General features: G+C 46.5%; 6 non-coding genes across 6 annotated transcripts; all 6 read left to right on the top strand.

The window, feature by feature from the left end:
- Window positions 1-2,524: 2,524 nt before the first annotated feature.
- Window positions 2,525-2,606, top strand: trnal-aag (transfer RNA leucine (anticodon AAG)). The gene has a single exon. It is a non-coding gene; the product is annotated as a tRNA-Leu (tRNA).
- Window positions 2,607-5,289: 2,683 nt separating this feature from the next.
- Window positions 5,290-5,371, top strand: trnal-aag (transfer RNA leucine (anticodon AAG)). The gene has a single exon. It is a non-coding gene; the product is annotated as a tRNA-Leu (tRNA).
- A 2,683-nt stretch (window positions 5,372-8,054) lies between these two features.
- Window positions 8,055-8,136, top strand: trnal-aag (transfer RNA leucine (anticodon AAG)). Its single transcript has one exon. It is a non-coding gene; the product is annotated as a tRNA-Leu (tRNA).
- A 2,683-nt stretch (window positions 8,137-10,819) lies between these two features.
- trnal-aag (transfer RNA leucine (anticodon AAG)) lies at window positions 10,820-10,901 on the top strand. Its single transcript has one exon. It is a non-coding gene; the product is annotated as a tRNA-Leu (tRNA).
- Window positions 10,902-13,584: 2,683 nt separating this feature from the next.
- On the top strand, window positions 13,585-13,666 carry trnal-aag (transfer RNA leucine (anticodon AAG)). The gene has a single exon. It is a non-coding gene; the product is annotated as a tRNA-Leu (tRNA).
- A 2,683-nt stretch (window positions 13,667-16,349) lies between these two features.
- Window positions 16,350-16,431, top strand: trnal-aag (transfer RNA leucine (anticodon AAG)). Its single transcript has one exon. It is a non-coding gene; the product is annotated as a tRNA-Leu (tRNA).
- The last annotated feature ends 3,519 nt before the right edge of the window (window positions 16,432-19,950 follow it).

The raw sequence follows: 19,950 nt of genomic DNA, 5'->3' as shown, positions 1-19,950 counted from the left end.
CGTGTTCGCCTCCCGCGCGGAAAATCGCATGCAGCTCTACTGTTGCTTCACGTTCCAGGCAAGTTGAGATTTTACTGGAACCGAATGGAGACTGTTATTTCATCGCTGTTGTGAAACAAAGTCCTACGGTGACTCGACTCGTCGTTATTTGGTTTTCTGGCCAATGAGAAAATCGTTCCAATGAATTTCGATGTCATTTGTTATTGAATTTCTCCCATTTACTTCATCTCCATCCTGGACACATCCGAAGGGAAAGGTAATCTAATCGCGACTGTGATTGGTGAAATTCACTTTTTATGGCCCACTCTTATTATGTTCTTTCTTTCTCTCTTTTCAGCATTGTCTCGGAAGTGGTGGTGCACTCAGTCTCCAGTATGTTTGAAAGAGTAGTTTGGAATTGCCCTGTTGTTAGTTGTGAGATTACTTTATGGCTCATGCCCCCGGACTGTCTCACATTTAGCATTCATGCTCGCTGTGTCTAAAACTGCATTTGGTTTGCCAGTTTTGTTTGTGTTCCGTGTTAAATGCTTCCGAACAGACTAAATGATTGTGCCACAGACTGCGACGGCAAGCTCCGCTAAAAAGTAATCCTTTAAAGCCGGTGTAAGCAACACAATGTTATTGGGGTCCACCGCGTAGAAACAGATACTTCGGTGTATCTCGTCCATGCTCACCACATAGCCAAAATTAAACAAGTCCCATGAAACAACGAGCTAATGGAAACAGAAAGGTGAAAGGTAGAATGGCTTCAACTGTCAGTGCTGGATGCCACTGAGACGCAGCACGGCCGGCTGAGGCTGGTTTCTGTAGTGAAGTGGTCATCACGCTCGCCTTACACGCGAAAGGTGCCCGTTTCGAAAGTGGGCAGAAACTGCTTTGTTCTTCAACTGCGGACCTTTACATGGTCAGGAACGGAGCTTTCTTGCTTGCTTTCCTATCTGGAAACCTGCCTTCGAATTTGCTTGAACAAATGTGCTCTCGTAGTGAAATGTAATGCAACTCCACTTAATTACTGTGCAAAGCATTGTAAAGTTTATCTCCAACCTGGTTCTGTTCATATGCCATTCCGTTTGAGAGTGTAGTTACCGCCTTCTGATCCTTTCACGAAAAGCAGTACCGCATTTGCATTCCTTGCGCAGGCGGCCCGGTTCAAAGACAGGGAAGAAGCTGATGCGCTGGTGTCACAGCGCACCACGGATTCCTGAACTAGTCTGTCTGTCAAATGTACCCCAAAGTCGTCTCTGAAAGACCTCATTTGGAAGCTGTCTGTCGTTATTCAACGTGCGAGAGTTGGCACCAGAGGTCCTGAATCATGTTTTGGAGCAGTTCGCACGTTAGTGGCTCATTCAATCAGCAACAGCAATGAAAGAAATTACACTCTCAGAGGAACCTCTGGACTTGTGCTTTCATAGCGTCGCTAGTATTAAGGTGCGCCACGTGATCTAAGCCACGTCGGAACTGAAACGGAGGAATCGACAGAGAGGCTACAGAATGACATCGCATCCATTTGGTTTTCTTTAAATCACTGAGGAGCAGGAAAATGTACACGGGGAGGGCGAGTGGGGAAGTGAGGCAGTTCCAGCTCTGGTGAAATTCCTTCTTTGTGATTCACTCAGCAACCAGAGACGTGAGGGTGACTCAGGCGTGAGAGCTCTTCACATCGAGAACAAAAAGCACTCAAGGGCAGTTAGCACCTCTTCCGGAGAGGGGGTGGGGTGAGGTAATTACCTTTTGACTTCTGTTACTATGTTCAGAAACTGGCTTTTAGATTGAGGTGAACACAAACTGCATTTCTAATAAACACCATGGAATTTAGCAAAATGTATTGAGTCGCTTCTCCTCGATTCCCACACAGGTTTCCAACTCAGTTGGTATCCATGTGGCTCATGTCCAGGACTGAGCATCTCTGCAGCAAATTGCACGGTTAAGGTAAAAGGCAAGGAAAGTGGCATCTCGAACTGGCTCCGAGGTCAGAGCATTCTCACAATGTGATCTGTCGTTCTCGGATTGTAATGCTACCTCCGGTTTTAGGGTGGAGAACATTCTTTGGGACTCTTATTCTGCAAAACAGACACAGTGACTGTAACTCTGCTGCACGGTATGATGTGGAACACGGCCTGCTCAGCTTTGTGCATTTTCCCTGTAGTCCGGTGTGTTTCGTGTTCCGTGTAAACGTGAAAGGTGTCCTGTTTCGAGCAATGGGTGAAATCATTTAGCAAAGCAAGAATCGAAATTGCAGTAATGTCAAGCAGCTCATGGTAATTTGACCAAATCATAACCGATCATATGTTCTCACGCACTCACAGATACATTTGTAGCTGAAAAGAGTCTGAGACGATAGATTGATTTTTGTCTGGATTGATGGGCTATCATTATCTGCTGCGAAATTGATATTGTAGACGGGCACATCCCAGCAGCTGTGCGAGTCGGAGAGGGGTCGTGGACTCCTTTTCACGTGACTTTGCATGTGTTGTTATGCAGGAGCACAATTGGAAGTGCAAGAAAATGGGCGGCGCCGGCGGCTGGTAGTGTGGCCGAGCGGTCTAAGGCGCTGGATTAAGGCTCCAGTCTCGACAGAGGCGTGGGTTCGAATCCCACCGCTGCCATTTCTGCTGATCAACTCCAACGACGCCGCTTGTTCAAATGCGGTTTCGACCCCTACTGCATTTCTGTTTGAAACAGAAGAAAAATGAGTTTGCTTCCTGTGGAATTAACTGTGGTGTGGTAAAGCGCCAAATTTTCCGAAGTGTCTGTGCTGTCATGATCGTGTTCGCCTCCCGCGCGGAAAATCGCATGCAGCTCTACTGTTGCTTCACGTTCCAGGCAAGTTGAGATTTTACTGGAACCGAATGGAGACTGTTATTTCATCGCTGTTGTGAAACAAAGTCCTACGGTGACTCGACTCGTCGTTATTTGGTTTTCTGGCCAATGAGAAAATCGTTCCAATGAATTTCGATGTCATTTGTTATTGAATTTCTCCCATTTACTTCATCTCCATCCTGGACACATCCGAAGGGAAAAGTAATCTAATCGCGACTGTGATTGGTGAAATTCACTTTTTATGGCCCACTCTTATTATGTTCTTTCTTTCTCTCTTTTCAGCATTGTCTCGGAAGTGGTGGTGCACTCAGTCTCCAGTATGTTTGAAAGAGTAGTTTGGAATTGCCCTGTTGTTAGTTGTGAGATTACTTTATGGCTCATGCCCCCGGACTGTCTCACATTTAGCATTCATGCTCGCTGTGTCTAAAACTGCATTTGGTTTGCCAGTTTTGTTTGTGTTCCGTGTTAAATGCTTCCGAACAGACTAAATGATTGTGCCACAGACTGCGACGGCAAGCTCCGCTAAAAAGTAATCCTTTAAAGCCGGTGTAAGCAACACAATGTTATTGGGGTCCACCGCGTAGAAACAGATACTTCGGTGTATCTCGTCCATGCTCACCACATAGCCAAAATTAAACAAGTCCCATGAAACAACGAGCTAATGGAAACAGAAAGGTGAAAGGTAGAATGGCTTCAACTGTCAGTGCTGGATGCCACTGAGACGCAGCACGGCCGGCTGAGGCTGGTTTCTGTAGTGAAGTGGTCATCACGCTCGCCTTACACGCGAAAGGTGCCCGTTTCGAAAGTGGGCAGAAACTGCTTTGTTCTTCAACTGCGGACCTTTACATGGTCAGGAACGGAGCTTTCTTGCTTGCTTTCCTATCTGGAAACCTGCCTTCGAATTTGCTTGAACAAATGTGCTCTCGTAGTGAAATGTAATGCAACTCCATTTAATTACTGTGCAAAGCATTGTAAAGTTTATCTCCAACCTGGTTCTGTTCATATGCCATTCCGTTTGAGAGTGTAGTTACCGCCTTCTGATCCTTTCACGAAAAGCAGTACCGCATTTGCATTCCTTGCGCAGGCGGCCCGGTTCAAAGACAGGGAAGAAGCTGATGCGCTGGTGTCACAGCGCACCACGGATTCCTGAACTAGTCTGTCTGTCAAATGTACCCCAAAGTCGTCTCTGAAAGACCTCATTTGGAAGCTGTCTGTCGTTATTCAACGTGCGAGAGTTGGCACCAGAGGTCCTGAATCATGTTTTGGAGCAGTTCGCACGTTAGTGGCTCATTCAATCAGCAACAGCAATGAAAGAAATTACACTCTCAGAGGAACCTCTGGACTTGTGCTTTCATAGCGCCGCTAGTATTAAGGTGCGCCACGTGATCTAAGCCACGTCGGAACTGAAACGGAGGAATCGACAGAGAGGCTACAGAATGACATCGCATCCATTTGGTTTTCTTTAAATCACTGAGGAGCAGGAAAATGTACACGGGGAGGGCGAGTGGGGAAGTGAGGCAGTTCCAGCTCTGGTGAAATTCCTTCTTTGTGATTCACTCAGCAACCAGAGACGTGAGGGTGACTCAGGCGTGAGAGCTCTTCACATCGAGAACAAAAAGCACTCAAGGGCAGTTAGCACCTCTTCCGGAGAGGGGGTGGGGTGAGGTAATTACCTTTTGACTTCTGTTACTATGTTCAGAAACTGGCTTTTAGATTGAGGTGAACACAAACTGCATTTCTCATAAACACCATGGAATTTAGCAAAATTTATTGAGTCGCTTCTCCTCGATTCCCACACAGGTTTCCAACTCAGTTGGTATCCATGAGGCTCATGTCCAGGACTGAGCATCTCTGCAGCAAATTGCACGGTTAAGGTAAAAGGCAAGGAAAGTGGCATCTCGAACTGGCTCCGAGGTCAGAGCATTCTCACAATGTGATCTGTCGTTCTCGGATTGTAATGCTACCTCCGGTTTTAGGGTGGAGAACATTCTTTGGGACTCTTATTCTGCAAAACAGACACAGTGACTGTAACTCTGCTGCACGGTATGATGTGGAACACGGCCTGCTCAGCTTTGTGCATTTTCCCTGTAGTCCGGTGTGTTTCGTGTTCCGTGTAAACGTGAAAGGTGTCCTGTTTCGAGCAATGGGTGAAATCATTTAGCAAAGCAAGAATCGAAATTGCAGTAATGTCAAGCAGCTCATGGTAATTTGACCAAATCATAACCGATCATATGTTCTCACGCACTCACAGATACATTTGTAGCTGAAAAGAGTCTGAGACGATAGATTGATTTTTGTCTGGATTGATGGGCTATCATTATCTGCTGCGAAATTGATATTGTAGACGGGCACATCCCAGCAGCTGTGCGAGTCGGAGAGGGGTCGTGGACTCCTTTTCACGTGACTTTGCATGTGTTGTTATGCAGGAGCACAATTGGAAGTGCAAGAAAATGGGCGGCGCCGGCGGCTGGTAGTGTGGCCGAGCGGTCTAAGGCGCTGGATTAAGGCTCCAGTCTCGACAGAGGCGTGGGTTCGAATCCCACCGCTGCCATTTCTGCTGATCAACTCCAACGACGCCACTTGTTCAAATGCGGTTTCGACCCCTACTGCATTTCTGTTTGAAACAGAAGAAAAATGAGTTTGCTTCCTGTGGAATTAACTGTGGTGTGGTAAAGCGCCAAATTTTCCGAAGTGTCTGTGCTGTCATGATCGTGTTCGCCTCCCGCGCGGAAAATCGCATGCAGCTCTACTGTTGCTTCACGTTCCAGGCAAGTTGAGATTTTACTGGAACCGAATGGAGACTGTTATTTCATCGCTGTTGTGAAACAAAGTCCTACGGTGACTCGACTCGTCGTTATTTGGTTTTCTGGCCAATGAGAAAATCGTTCCAATGAATTTCGATGTCATTTGTTATTGAATTTCTCCCATTTACTTCATCTCCATCCTGGACACATCCGAAGGGAAAGGTAATCTAATCGCGACTGTGATTGGTGAAATTCACTTTTTATGGCCCACTCTTATTATGTTCTTTCTTTCTCTCTTTTCAGCATTGTCTCGGAAGTGGTGGTGCACTCAGTCTCCAGTATGTTTGAAAGAGTAGTTTGGAATTGCCCTGTTGTTAGTTGTGAGATTACTTTATGGCTCATGACCCCGGACTGTCTCACATTTAGCATTCATGCTCGCTGTGTCTAAAACTGCATTTGGTTTGCCAGTTTTGTTTGTGTTCCGTGTTAAATGCTTCCGAACAGACTAAATGATTGTGCCACAGACTGCGACGGCAAGCTCCGCTAAAAAGTAATCCTTTAAAGCCGGTGTAAGCAACACAATGTTATTGGGGTCCACCGCGTAGAAACAGATACTTCGGTGTATCTCGTCCATGCTCACCACATAGCCAAAATTAAACAAGTCCCATGAAACAACGAGCTAATGGAAACAGAAAGGTGAAAGGTAGAATGGCTTCAACTGTCAGTGCTGGATGCCACTGAGACGCAGCACGGCCGGCTGAGGCTGGTTTCTGTAGTGAAGTGGTCATCACGCTCGCCTTACACGCGAAAGGTGCCCGTTTCGAAAGTGGGCAGAAACTGCTTTGTTCTTCAACTGCGGACCTTTACATGGTCAGGAACGGAGCTTTCTTGCTTGCTTTCCTATCTGGAAACCTGCCTTCGAATTTGCTTGAACAAATGTGCTCTCGTAGTGAAATGTAATGCAACTCCATTTAATTACTGTGCAAAGCATTGTAAAGTTTATCTCCAACCTGGTTCTGTTCATATGCCATTCCGTTTGAGAGTGTAGTTACCGCCTTCTGATCCTTTCACGAAAAGCAGTACCGCATTTGCATTCCTTGCGCAGGCGGCCCGGTTCAAAGACAGGGAAGAAGCTGATGCGCTGGTGTCACAGCGCACCACGGATTCCTGAACTAGTCTGTCTGTCAAATGTACCCCAAAGTCGTCTCTGAAAGACCTCATTTGGAAGCTGTCTGTCGTTATTCAACGTGCGAGAGTTGGCACCAGAGGTCCTGAATCATGTTTTGGAGCAGTTCGCACGTTAGTGGCTCATTCAATCAGCAACAGCAATGAAAGAAATTACACTCTCAGAGGAACCTCTGGACTTGTGCTTTCATAGCGTCGCTAGTATTAAGGTGCGCCACGTGATCTAAGCCACGTCGGAACTGAAACGGAGGAATCGACAGAGAGGCTACAGAATGACATCGCATCCATTTGGTTTTCTTTAAATCACTGAGGAGCAGGAAAATGTACACGGGGAGGGCGAGTGGGGAAGTGAGGCAGTTCCAGCTCTGGTGAAATTCCTTCTTTGTGATTCATTCAGCAACCAGAGACGTGAGGGTGACTCAGGCGTGAGAGCTCTTCACATCGAGAACAAAAAGCACTCAAGGGCAGTTAGCACCTCTTCCGGAGAGGGGGTGGGGTGAGGTAATTACCTTTTGACTTCTGTTACTATGTTCAGAAACTGGCTTTTAGATTGAGGTGAACACAAACTGCATTTCTCATAAACACCATGGAATTTAGCAAAATTTATTGAGTCGCTTCTCCTCGATTCCCACACAGGTTTCCAACTCAGTTGGTATCCATGAGGCTCATGTCCAGGACTGAGCATCTCTGCAGCAAATTGCACGGTTAAGGTAAAAGGCAAGGAAAGTGGCATCTCGAACTGGCTCCGAGGTCAGAGCATTCTCACAATGTGATCTGTCGTTCTCGGATTGTAATGCTACCTCCGGTTTTAGGGTGGAGAACATTCTTTGGGACTCTTATTCTGCAAAACAGACACAGTGACTGTAACTCTGCTGCACGGTATGATGTGGAACACGGCCTGCTCAGCTTTGTGCATTTTCCCTGTAGTCCGGTGTGTTTCGTGTTCCGTGTAAACGTGAAAGGTGTCCTGTTTCGAGCAATGGGTGAAATCATTTAGCAAAGCAAGAATCGAAATTGCAGTAATGTCAAGCAGCTCATGGTAATTTGACCAAATCATAACCGATCATATGTTCTCACGCACTCACAGATACATTTGTAGCTGAAAAGAGTCTGAGACGATAGATTGATTTTTGTCTGGATTGATGGGCTATCATTATCTGCTGCGAAATTGATATTGTAGACGGGCACATCCCAGCAGCTGTGCGAGTCGGAGAGGGGTCGTGGACTCCTTTTCACGTGACTTTGCATGTGTTGTTATGCAGGAGCACAATTGGAAGTGCAAGAAAATGGGCGGCGCCGGCGGCTGGTAGTGTGGCCGAGCGGTCTAAGGCGCTGGATTAAGGCTCCAGTCTCGACAGAGGCGTGGGTTCGAATCCCACCGCTGCCATTTCTGCTGATCAACTCCAACGACGCCACTTGTTCAAATGCGGTTTCGACCCCTACTGCATTTCTGTTTGAAACAGAAGAAAAATGAGTTTGCTTCCTGTGGAATTAACTGTGGTGTGGTAAAGCGCCAAATTTTCCGAAGTGTCTGTGCTGTCATGATCGTGTTCGCCTCCCGCGCGGAAAATCGCATGCAGCTCTACTGTTGCTTCACGTTCCAGGCAAGTTGAGATTTTACTGGAACCGAATGGAGACTGTTATTTCATCGCTGTTGTGAAACAAAGTCCTACGGTGACTCGACTCGTCGTTATTTGGTTTTCTGGCCAATGAGAAAATCGTTCCAATGAATTTCGATGTCATTTGTTATTGAATTTCTCCCATTTACTTCATCTCCATCCTGGACACATCCGAAGGGAAAGGTAATCTAATCGCGACTGTGATTGGTGAAATTCACTTTTTATGGCCCACTCTTATTATGTTCTTTCTTTCTCTCTTTTCAGCATTGTCTCGGAAGTGGTGGTGCACTCAGTCTCCAGTATGTTTGAAAGAGTAGTTTGGAATTTCCCTGTTGTTAGTTGTGAGATTACTTTATGGCTCATGCCCCCGGACTGTCTCACATTTAGCATTCATGCTCGCTGTGTCTAAAACTGCATTTGGTTTGCCAGTTTTGTTTGTGTTCCGTGTTAAATGCTTCCGAACAGACTAAATGATTGTGCCACAGACTGCGACGGCAAGCTCCGCTAAAAAGTAATCCTTTAAAGCCGGTGTAAGCAACACAATGTTATTGGGGTCCACCGCGTAGAAACAGATACTTCGGTGTATCTCGTCCATGCTCACCACATAGCCAAAATTAAACAAGTCCCATGAAACAACGAGCTAATGGAAACAGAAAGGTGAAAGGTAGAATGGCTTCAACTGTCAGTGCTGGATGCCACTGAGACGCAGCACGGCCGGCTGAGGCTGGTTTCTGTAGTGAAGTGGTCATCACGCTCGCCTTACACGCGAAAGGTGCCCGTTTCGAAAGTGGGCAGAAACTGCTTTGTTCTTCAACTGCGGACCTTTACATGGTCAGGAACGGAGCTTTCTTGCTTGCTTTCCTATCTGGAAACCTGCCTTCGAATTTGCTTGAACAAATGTGCTCTCGTAGTGAAATGTAATGCAACTCCATTTAATTACTGTGCAAAGCATTGTAAAGTTTATCTCCAACCTGGTTCTGTTCATATGCCATTCCGTTTGAGAGTGTAGTTACCGCCTTCTGATCCTTTCACGAAAAGCAGTACCGCATTTGCATTCCTTGCGCAGGCGGCCCGGTTCAAAGACAGGGAAGAAGCTGATGCGCTGGTGTCACAGCGCACCACGGATTCCTGAACTAGTCTGTCTGTCAAATGTACCCCAAAGTCGTCTCTGAAAGACCTCATTTGGAAGCTGTCTGTCGTTATTCAACGTGCGAGAGTTGGCACCAGAGGTCCTGAATCATGTTTTGGAGCAGTTCGCACGTTAGTGGCTCATTCAATCAGCAACAGCAATGAAAGAAATTACACTCTCAGAGGAACCTCTGGACTTGTGCTTTCATAGCGTCGCTAGTATTAAGGTGCGCCACGTGATCTAAGCCACGTCGGAACTGAAACGGAGGAATCGACAGAGAGGCTACAGAATGACATCGCATCCATTTGGTTTTCTTTAAATCACTGAGGAGCAGGAAAATGTACACGGGGAGGGCGAGTGGGGAAGTGAGGCAGTTCCAGCTCTGGTGAAATTCCTTCTTTGTGATTCATTCAGCAACCAGAGACGTGAGGGTGACTCAGGCGTGAGAGCTCTTCACATCGAGAACAAAAAGCACTCAAGGGCAGTTAGCACCTCTTCCGGAGAGGGGGTGGGGTGAGGTAATTACCTTTTGACTTCTGTTACTATGTTCAGAAACTGGCTTTTAGATTGAGGTGAACACAAACTGCATTTCTCATAAACACCATGGAATTTAGCAAAATTTATTGAGTCGCTTCTCCTCGATTCCCACACAGGTTTCCAACTCAGTTGGTATCCATGAGGCTCATGTCCAGGACTGAGCATCTCTGCAGCAAATTGCACGGTTAAGGTAAAAGGCAAGGAAAGTGGCATCTCGAACTGGCTCCGAGGTCAGAGCATTCTCACAATGTGATCTGTCGTTCTCGGATTGTAATGCTACCTCCGGTTTTAGGGTGGAGAACATTCTTTGGGACTCTTATTCTGCAAAACAGACACAGTGACTGTAACTCTGCTGCACGGTATGATGTGGAACACGGCCTGCTCAGCTTTGTGCATTTTCCCTGTAGTCCGGTGTGTTTCGTGTTCCGTGTAAACGTGAAAGGTGTCCTGTTTCGAGCAATGGGTGAAATCATTTAGCAAAGCAAGAATCGAAATTGCAGTAATGTCAAGCAGCTCATGGTAATTTGACCAAATCATAACCGATCATATGTTCTCACGCACTCACAGATACATTTGTAGCTGAAAAGAGTCTGAGACGATAGATTGATTTTTGTCTGGATTGATGGGCTATCATTATCTGCTGCGAAATTGATATTGTAGACGGGCACATCCCAGCAGCTGTGCGAGTCGGAGAGGGGTCGTGGACTCCTTTTCACGTGACTTTGCATGTGTTGTTATGCAGGAGCACAATTGGAAGTGCAAGAAAATGGGCGGCGCCAGCGGCTGGTAGTGTGGCCGAGCGGTCTAAGGCGCTGGATTAAGGCTCCAGTCTCGACAGAGGCGTGGGTTCGAATCCCACCGCTGCCATTTCTGCTGATCAACTCCAACGACGCCACTTGTTCAAATGCGGTTTCGACCCCTACTGCATTTCTGTTTGAAACAGAAGAAAAATGAGTTTGCTTCCTGTGGAATTAACTGTGGTGTGGTAAAGCGCCAAATTTTCCGAAGTGTCTGTGCTGTCATGATCGTGTTCGCCTCCCGCGCGGAAAATCGCATGCAGCTCTACTGTTGCTTCACGTTCCAGGCAAGTTGAGATTTTACTGGAACCGAATGGAGACTGTTATTTCATCGCTGTTGTGAAACAAAGTCCTACGGTGACTCGACTCGTCGTTATTTGGTTTTCTGGCCAATGAGAAAATCGTTCCAATGAATTTCGATGTCATTTGTTATTGAATTTCTCCCATTTACTTCATCTCCATCCTGGACACATCCGAAGGGAAAGGTAATCTAATCGCGACTGTGATTGGTGAAATTCACTTTTTATGGCCCACTCTTATTATGTTCTTTCTTTCTCTCTTTTCAGCATTGTCTCGGAAGTGGTGGTGCACTCAGTCTCCAGTATGTTTGAAAGAGTAGTTTGGAATTGCCCTGTTGTTAGTTGTGAGATTACTTTATGGCTCATGCCCCCGGACTGTCTCACATTTAGCATTCATGCTCGCTGTGTCTAAAACTGCATTTGGTTTGCCAGTTTTGTTTGTGTTCCGTGTTAAATGCTTCCGAACAGACTAAATGATTGTGCCACAGACTGCGACGGCAAGCTCCGCTAAAAAGTAATCCTTTAAAGCCGGTGTAAGCAACACAATGTTATTGGGGTCCACCGCGTAGAAACAGATACTTCGGTGTATCTCGTCCATGCTCACCACATAGCCAAAATTAAACAAGTCCCATGAAACAACGAGCTAATGGAAACAGAAAGGTGAAAGGTAGAATGGCTTCAACTGTCAGTGCTGGATGCCACTGAGACGCAGCACGGCCGGCTGAGGCTGGTTTCTGTAGTGAAGTGGTCATCACGCTCGCCTTACACGCGAAAGGTGCCCGTTTCGAAAGTGGGCAGAAACTGCTTTGTTCTTCAACTGCGGACCTTTACATGGTCAGGAACGGAGCTTTCTTGCTTGCTTTCCTATCTGGAAACCTGCCTTCGAATTTGCTTGAACAAATGTGCTCTCGTAGTGAAATGTAATGCAACTCCATTTAATTACTGTGCAAAGCATTGTAAAGTTTATCTCCAACCTGGTTCTGTTCATATGCCATTCCGTTTGAGAGTGTAGTTACCGCCTTCTGATCCTTTCACGAAAAGCAGTACCGCATTTGCATTCCTTGCGCAGGCGGCCCGGTTCAAAGACAGGGAAGAAGCTGATGCGCTGGTGTCACAGCGCACCACGGATTCCTGAACTAGTCTGTCTGTCAAATGTACCCCAAAGTCGTCTCTGAAAGACCTCATTTGGAAGCTGTCTGTCGTTATTCAACGTGCGAGAGTTGGCACCAGAGGTCCTGAATCATGTTTTGGAGCAGTTCGCACGTTAGTGGCTCATTCAATCAGCAACAGCAATGAAAGAAATTACACTCTCAGAGGAACCTCTGGACTTGTGCTTTCATAGCGCCGCTAGTATTAAGGTGCGCCACGTGATCTAAGCCACGTCGGAACTGAAACGGAGGAATCGACAGAGAGGCTACAGAATGACATCGCATCCATTTGGTTTTCTTTAAATCACTGAGGAGCAGGAAAATGTACACGGGGAGGGCGAGTGGGGAAGTGAGGCAGTTCCAGCTCTGGTGAAATTCCTTCTTTGTGATTCACTCAGCAACCAGAGACGTGAGGGTGACTCAGGCGTGAGAGCTCTTCACATCGAGAACAAAAAGCACTCAAGGGCAGTTAGCACCTCTTCCGGAGAGGGGGTGGGGTGAGGTAATTACCTTTTGACTTCTGTTACTATGTTCAGAAACTGGCTTTTAGATTGAGGTGAACACAAACTGCATTTCTCATAAACACCATGGAATTTAGCAAAATGTATTGAGTCGCTTCTCCTCGATTCCCACACAGGTTTCCAACTCAGTTGGTATCCATGAGGCTCATGTCCAGGACTGAGCATCTCTGCAGCAAATTGCACGGTTAAGGTAAAAGGCAAGGAAAGTGGCATCTCGAACTGGCTCCGAGGTCAGAGCATTCTCACAATGTGATCTGTCGTTCTCGGATTGTAATGCTACCTCCGGTTTTAGGGTGGAGAACATTCTTTGGGACTCTTATTCTGCAAAACAGACACAGTGACTGTAACTCTGCTGCACGGTATGATGTGGAACACGGCCTGCTCAGCTTTGTGCATTTTCCCTGTAGTCCGGTGTGTTTCGTGTTCCGTGTAAACGTGAAAGGTGTCCTGTTTCGAGCAATGGGTGAAATCATTTAGCAAAGCAAGAATCGAAATTGCAGTAATGTCAAGCAGCTCATGGTAATTTGACCAAATCATAACCGATCATATGTTCTCACGCACTCACAGATACATTTGTAGCTGAAAAGAGTCTGAGACGATAGATTGATTTTTGTCTGGATTGATGGGCTATCATTATCTGCTGCGAAATTGATATTGTAGACGGGCACATCCCAGCAGCTGTGCGAGTCGGAGAGGGGTCGTGGACTCCTTTTCACGTGACTTTGCATGTGTTGTTATGCAGGAGCACAATTGGAAGTGCAAGAAAATGGGCGGCGCCGGCGGCTGGTAGTGTGGCCGAGCGGTCTAAGGCGCTGGATTAAGGCTCCAGTCTCGACAGAGGCGTGGGTTCGAATCCCACCGCTGCCATTTCTGCTGATCAACTCCAACGACGCCGCTTGTTCAAATGCGGTTTCGACCCCTACTGCATTTCTGTTTGAAACAGAAGAAAAATGAGTTTGCTTCCTGTGGAATTAACTGTGGTGTGGTAAAGCGCCAAATTTTCCGAAGTGTCTGTGCTGTCATGATCGTGTTCGCCTCCCGCGCGGAAAATCGCATGCAGCTCTACTGTTGCTTCACGTTCCAGGCAAGTTGAGATTTTACTGGAACCGAATGGAGACTGTTATTTCATCGCTGTTGTGAAACAAAGTCCTACGGTGACTCGACTCGTCGTTATTTGGTTTTCTGGCCAATGAGAAAATCGTTCCAATGAATTTCGATGTCATTTGTTATTGAATTTCTCCCATTTACTTCATCTCCATCCTGGACACATCCGAAGGGAAAAGTAATCTAATCGCGACTGTGATTGGTGAAATTCACTTTTTATGGCCCACTCTTATTATGTTCTTTCTTTCTCTCTTTTCAGCATTGTCTCGGAAGTGGTGGTGCACTCAGTCTCCAGTATGTTTGAAAGAGTAGTTTGGAATTGCCCTGTTGTTAGTTGTGAGATTACTTTATGGCTCATGCCCCCGGACTGTCTCACATTTAGCATTCATGCTCGCTGTGTCTAAAACTGCATTTGGTTTGCCAGTTTTGTTTGTGTTCCGTGTTAAATGCTTCCGAACAGACTAAATGATTGTGCCACAGACTGCGACGGCAAGCTCCGCTAAAAAGTAATCCTTTAAAGCCGGTGTAAGCAACACAATGTTATTGGGGTCCACCGCGTAGAAACAGATACTTCGGTGTATCTCGTCCATGCTCACCACATAGCCAAAATTAAACAAGTCCCATGAAACAACGAGCTAATGGAAACAGAAAGGTGAAAGGTAGAATGGCTTCAACTGTCAGTGCTGGATGCCACTGAGACGCAGCACGGCCGGCTGAGGCTGGTTTCTGTAGTGAAGTGGTCATCACGCTCGCCTTACACGCGAAAGGTGCCCGTTTCGAAAGTGGGCAGAAACTGCTTTGTTCTTCAACTGCGGACCTTTACATGGTCAGGAACGGAGCTTTCTTGCTTGCTTTCCTATCTGGAAACCTGCCTTCGAATTTGCTTGAACAAATGTGCTCTCGTAGTGAAATGTAATGCAACTCCATTTAATTACTGTGCAAAGCATTGTAAAGTTTATCTCCAACCTGGTTCTGTTCATATGCCATTCCGTTTGAGAGTGTAGTTACCGCCTTCTGATCCTTTCACGAAAAGCAGTACCGCATTTGCATTCCTTGCGCAGGCGGCCCGGTTCAAAGACAGGGAAGAAGCTGATGCGCTGGTGTCACAGCGCACCACGGATTCCTGAACTAGTCTGTCTGTCAAATGTACCCCAAAGTCGTCTCTGAAAGACCTCATTTGGAAGCTGTCTGTCGTTATTCAACGTGCGAGAGTTGGCACCAGAGGTCCTGAATCATGTTTTGGAGCAGTTCGCACGTTAGTGGCTCATTCAATCAGCAACAGCAATGAAAGAAATTACACTCTCAGAAGAACCTCTGGACTTGTGCTTTCATAGCGTCGCTAGTATTAAGGTGCGCCACGTGATCTAAGCCACGTCGGAACTGAAACGGAGGAATCGACAGAGAGGCTACAGAATGACATCGCATCCATTTGGTTTTCTTTAAATCACTGAGGAGCAGGAAAATGTACACGGGGAGGGCGAGTGGGGAAGTGAGGCAGTTCCAGCTCTGGTGAAATTCCTTCTTTGTGATTCACTCAGCAACCAGAGACGTGAGGGTGACTCAGGCGTGAGAGCTCTTCACATCGAGAACAAAAAGCACTCAAGGGCAGTTAGCACCTCTTCCGGAGAGGGGGTGGGGTGAGGTAATTACCTTTTGACTTCTGTTACTATGTTCAGAAACTGGCTTTTAGATTGAGGTGAACACAAACTGCATTTCTCATAAACACCATGGAATTTAGCAAAATGTATTGAGTCGCTTCTCCTCGATTCCCACACAGGTTTCCAACTCAGTTGGTATCCATGAGGCTCATGTCCAGGACTGAGCATCTCTGCAGCAAATTGCACGGTTAAGGTAAAAGGCAAGGAAAGTGGCATCTCGAACTGGCTCCGAGGTCAGAGCATTCTCACAATGTGATCTGTCGTTCTCGGATTGTAATGCTACCTCCGGTTTTAGGGTGGAGAACATTCTTTGGGACTCTTATTCTGCAAAACAGACACAGTGACTGTAACTCTGCTGCACGGTATGATGTGGAACACGGCCTGCTCAGCTTTGTGCATTTTCCCTGTAGTCCGGTGTGTTTCGTGTTCCGTGTAAACGTGAAAGGTGTCCTGTTTCGAGCAATGGGTGAAATCATTTAGCAAAGCAAGAATCGAAATTGCAGTAATGTCAAGCAGCTCATGGTAATTTGACCAAATCATAACCGATCATATGTTCTCACGCACTCACAGATACATTTGTAGCTGAAAAGAGTCTGAGACGATAGATTGATTTTTGTCTGGATTGATGGGCTATCATTATCTGCTGCGAAATTGATATTGTAGACGGGCACATCCCAGCAGCTGTGCGAGTCGGAGAGGGGTCGTGGACTCCTTTTCACGTGACTTTGCATGTGTTGTTATGCAGGAGCACAATTGGAAGTGCAAGAAAATGGGCGGCGCCGGCGGCTGGTAGTGTGGCCGAGCGGTCTAAGGCGCTGGATTAAGGCTCCAGTCTCGACAGAGGCGTGGGTTCGAATCCCACCGCTGCCATTTCTGCTGATCAACTCCAACGACGCCACTTGTTTAAATGCGGTTTCGACCCCTACTGCATTTCTGTTTGAAACAGAAGAAAAATGAGTTTGCTTCCTGTGGAATTAACTGTGGTGTGGTAAAGCGCCAAATTTTCCGAAGTGTCTGTGCTGTCATGATCGTGTTCGCCTCCCGCGCGGAAAATCGCATGCAGCTCTACTGTTGCTTCACGTTCCAGGCAAGTTGAGATTTTACTGGAACCGAATGGAGACTGTTATTTCATCGCTGTTGTGAAACAAAGTCCTACGGTGACTCGACTCGTCGTTATTTGGTTTTCTGGCCAATGAGAAAATCGTTCCAATGAATTTCGATGTCATTTGTTATTGAATTTCTCCCATTTACTTTATCTCCATCCTGGACACATCCGAAGGGAAAGGTAATCTAATCGCGACTGTGATTGGTGAAATTCACTTTTTATGGCCCACTCTTATTATGTTCTTTCTTTCTCTCTTTTCAGCATTGTCTCGGAAGTGGTGGTGCACTCAGTCTCCAGTATGTTTGAAAGAGTAGTTTGGAATTGCCCTGTTGTTAGTTGTGAGATTACTTTATGGCTCATGCCCCCGGACTGTCTCACATTTAGCATTCATGCTCGCTGTGTCTAAAACTGCATTTGGTTTGCCAGTTTTGTTTGTGTTCCGTGTTAAATGCTTCCGAACAGACTAAATGATTGTGCCACAGACTGCGACGGCAAGCTCCGCTAAAAAGTAATCCTTTAAAGCCGGTGTAAGCAACACAATGTTATTGGGGTCCACCGCGTAGAAACAGATACTTCGGTGTATCTCGTCCATGCTCACCACATAGCCAAAATTAAACAAGTCCCATGAAACAACGAGCTAATGGAAACAGAAAGGTGAAAGGTAGAATGGCTTCAACTGTCAGTGCTGGATGCCACTGAGACGCAGCACGGCCGGCTGAGGCTGGTTTCTGTAGTGAAGTGGTCATCACGCTCGCCTTACACGCGAAAGGTGCCCGTTTCGAAAGTGGGCAGAAACTGCTTTGTTCTTCAACTGCGGACCTTTACATGGTCAGGAACGGAGCTTTCTTGCTTGCTTTCCTATCTGGAAACCTGCCTTCGAATTTGCTTGAACAAATGTGCTCTCGTAGTGAAATGTAATGCAACTCCATTTAATTACTGTGCAAAGCATTGTAAAGTTTATCTCCAACCTGGTTCTGTTCATATGCCATTCCGTTTGAGAGTGTAGTTACCGCCTTCTGATCCTTTCACGAAAAGCAGTACCGCATTTGCATTCCTTGCGCAGGCGGCCCGGTTCAAAGACAGGGAAGAAGCTGATGCGCTGGTGTCACAGCGCACCACGGATTCCTGAACTAGTCTGTCTGTCAAATGTACCCCAAAGTCGTCTCTGAAAGACCTCATTTGGAAGCTGTCTGTCGTTATTCAACGTGCGAGAGTTGGCACCAGAGGTCCTGAATCATGTTTTGGAGCAGTTCGCACGTTAGTGGCTCATTCAATCAGCAACAGCAATGAAAGAAATTACACTCTCAGAGGAACCTCTGGACTTGTGCTTTCATAGCGTCGCTAGTATTAAGGTGCGCCACGTGATCTAAGCCACGTCGGAACTGAAACGGAGGAATCGACAGAGAGGCTACAGAATGACATCGCATCCATTTGGTTTTCTTTAAATCACTGAGGAGCAGGAAAATGTACACGGGGAGGGCGAGTGGGGAAGTGAGGCAGTTCCAGCTCTGGTGAAATTCCTTCTTTGTGATTCACTCAGCAACCAGAGACGTGAGGGTGACTCAGGCGTGAGAGCTCTTCACATCGAGAACAAAAAGCACTCAAGGGCAGTTAGCACCTCTTCCGGAGAGGGGGTGGGGTGAGGTAATTACCTTTTGACTTCTGTTACTATGTTCAGAAACTGGCTTTTAGATTGAGGTGAACACAAACTGCATTTCTCATAAACACCATGGAATTTAGCAAAATTTATTGAGTCGCTTCTCCTCGATTCCCACACAGGTTTCCAACTCAGTTGGTATCCATGAGGCTCATGTCCAGGACTGAGCATCTCTGCAGCAAATTGCACGGTTAAGGTAAAAGGCAAGGAAAGTGGCATCTCGAACTGGCTCCGAGGTCAGAGCATTCTCACAATGTGATCTGTCGTTCTCGGATTGTAATGCTACCTCCGGTTTTAGGGTGGAGAACATTCTTTGGGACTCTTATTCTGCAAAACAGACACAGTGACTGTAACTCTGCTGCACGGTATGATGTGGAACACGGCCTGCTCAGCTTTGTGCATTTTCCCTGTAGTCCGGTGTGTTTCGTGTTCCGTGTAAACGTGAAAGGTGTCCTGTTTCGAGCAATGGGTGAAATCATTTAGCAAAGCAAGAATCGAAATTGCAGTAATGTCAAGCAGCTCATGGTAATTTGACCAAATCATAACCGATCATATGTTCTCACGCACTCACAGATACATTTGAAGCTGAAAAGAGTCTGAGACGATAGATTGATTTTTGTCTGGATTGATGGGCTATCATTATCTGCTGCGAAATTGATATTGTAGACGGGCACATCCCAGCAGCTGTGCGAGTCGGAGAGGGGTCGTGGACTCCTTTTCACGTGACGTTGCATGTGTTGTTATGCAGGAGCACAATTGGAAGTGCAAGAAAATGGGCGGCGCCAGCGGCTGGTAGTGTGGCCGAGCGGTCTAAGGCGCTGGTTTAAGGCTCCAGTCTCGACAGAGGCGTGGATTCGAATCCCACCGCTGCCATTTCTGCTGATCAACTCCAACGACGCCGCTTGTTCAAATGCGGTTTCGACCCCTACTGCGTTTCTGTTTGAAACAGAAGAAAAGTGAGTTTGCTTCCTGTGGAATTAACTGTGGTGTGGTAAAGCGCCAAATTTTCCGAAGTGTCTGTGCTGTCATGATCGTGTTCGCCTCCCGCGCGGAAAATCGCATGCAGCTCTACTGTTGCTTCACGTTCCAGGCAAGTTGAGATTTTACTGGAACCGAATGGAGACTGTTATTTCATCGCTGTTGTGAAACAAAGTCCTACGGTGACTCGACTCGTCGTTATTTGGTTTTCTGGCCAATGAGAAAATCGTTCCAATGAATTTCGATGTCATTTGTTATTGAATTTCTCCCATTTACTTCATCTCCATCCTGGACACATCCGAAGGGAAAGGTAATCTAATCGCGACTGTGATTGGTGAAATTCACTTTTTATGGCCCACTCTTATTATGTTCTTTCTTTCTCTCTTTTCAGCATTGTCTCGGAAGTGGTGGTGCACTCAGTCTCCAGTATGTTTGAAAGAGTAGTTTGGAATTGCCCTGTTGTTAGTTGTGAGATTACTTTATGGCTCATGCCCCCGGACTGTCTCACATTTAGCATTCATGCTCGCTGTGTCTAAAACTGCATTTGGTTTGCCAGTTTTGTTTGTGTTCCGTGTTAAATGCTTCCGAACAGACTAAATGATTGTGCCACAGACTGCGACGGCAAGCTCCGCTAAAAAGTAATCCTTTA

Source organism: Chiloscyllium plagiosum, unplaced genomic scaffold (genome assembly GCF_037043375.1).
Source record: "Chiloscyllium plagiosum isolate Xiang-an unplaced genomic scaffold, Cpla_swu_hap1 HiC_scaffold_18, whole genome shotgun sequence".
Lineage (NCBI taxonomy): Eukaryota > Metazoa > Chordata > Chondrichthyes > Orectolobiformes > Hemiscylliidae > Chiloscyllium > Chiloscyllium plagiosum.
Note: the sequence above shows the minus strand (reverse complement) of the source record. Positions and strands in the feature narration are given on the sequence as shown.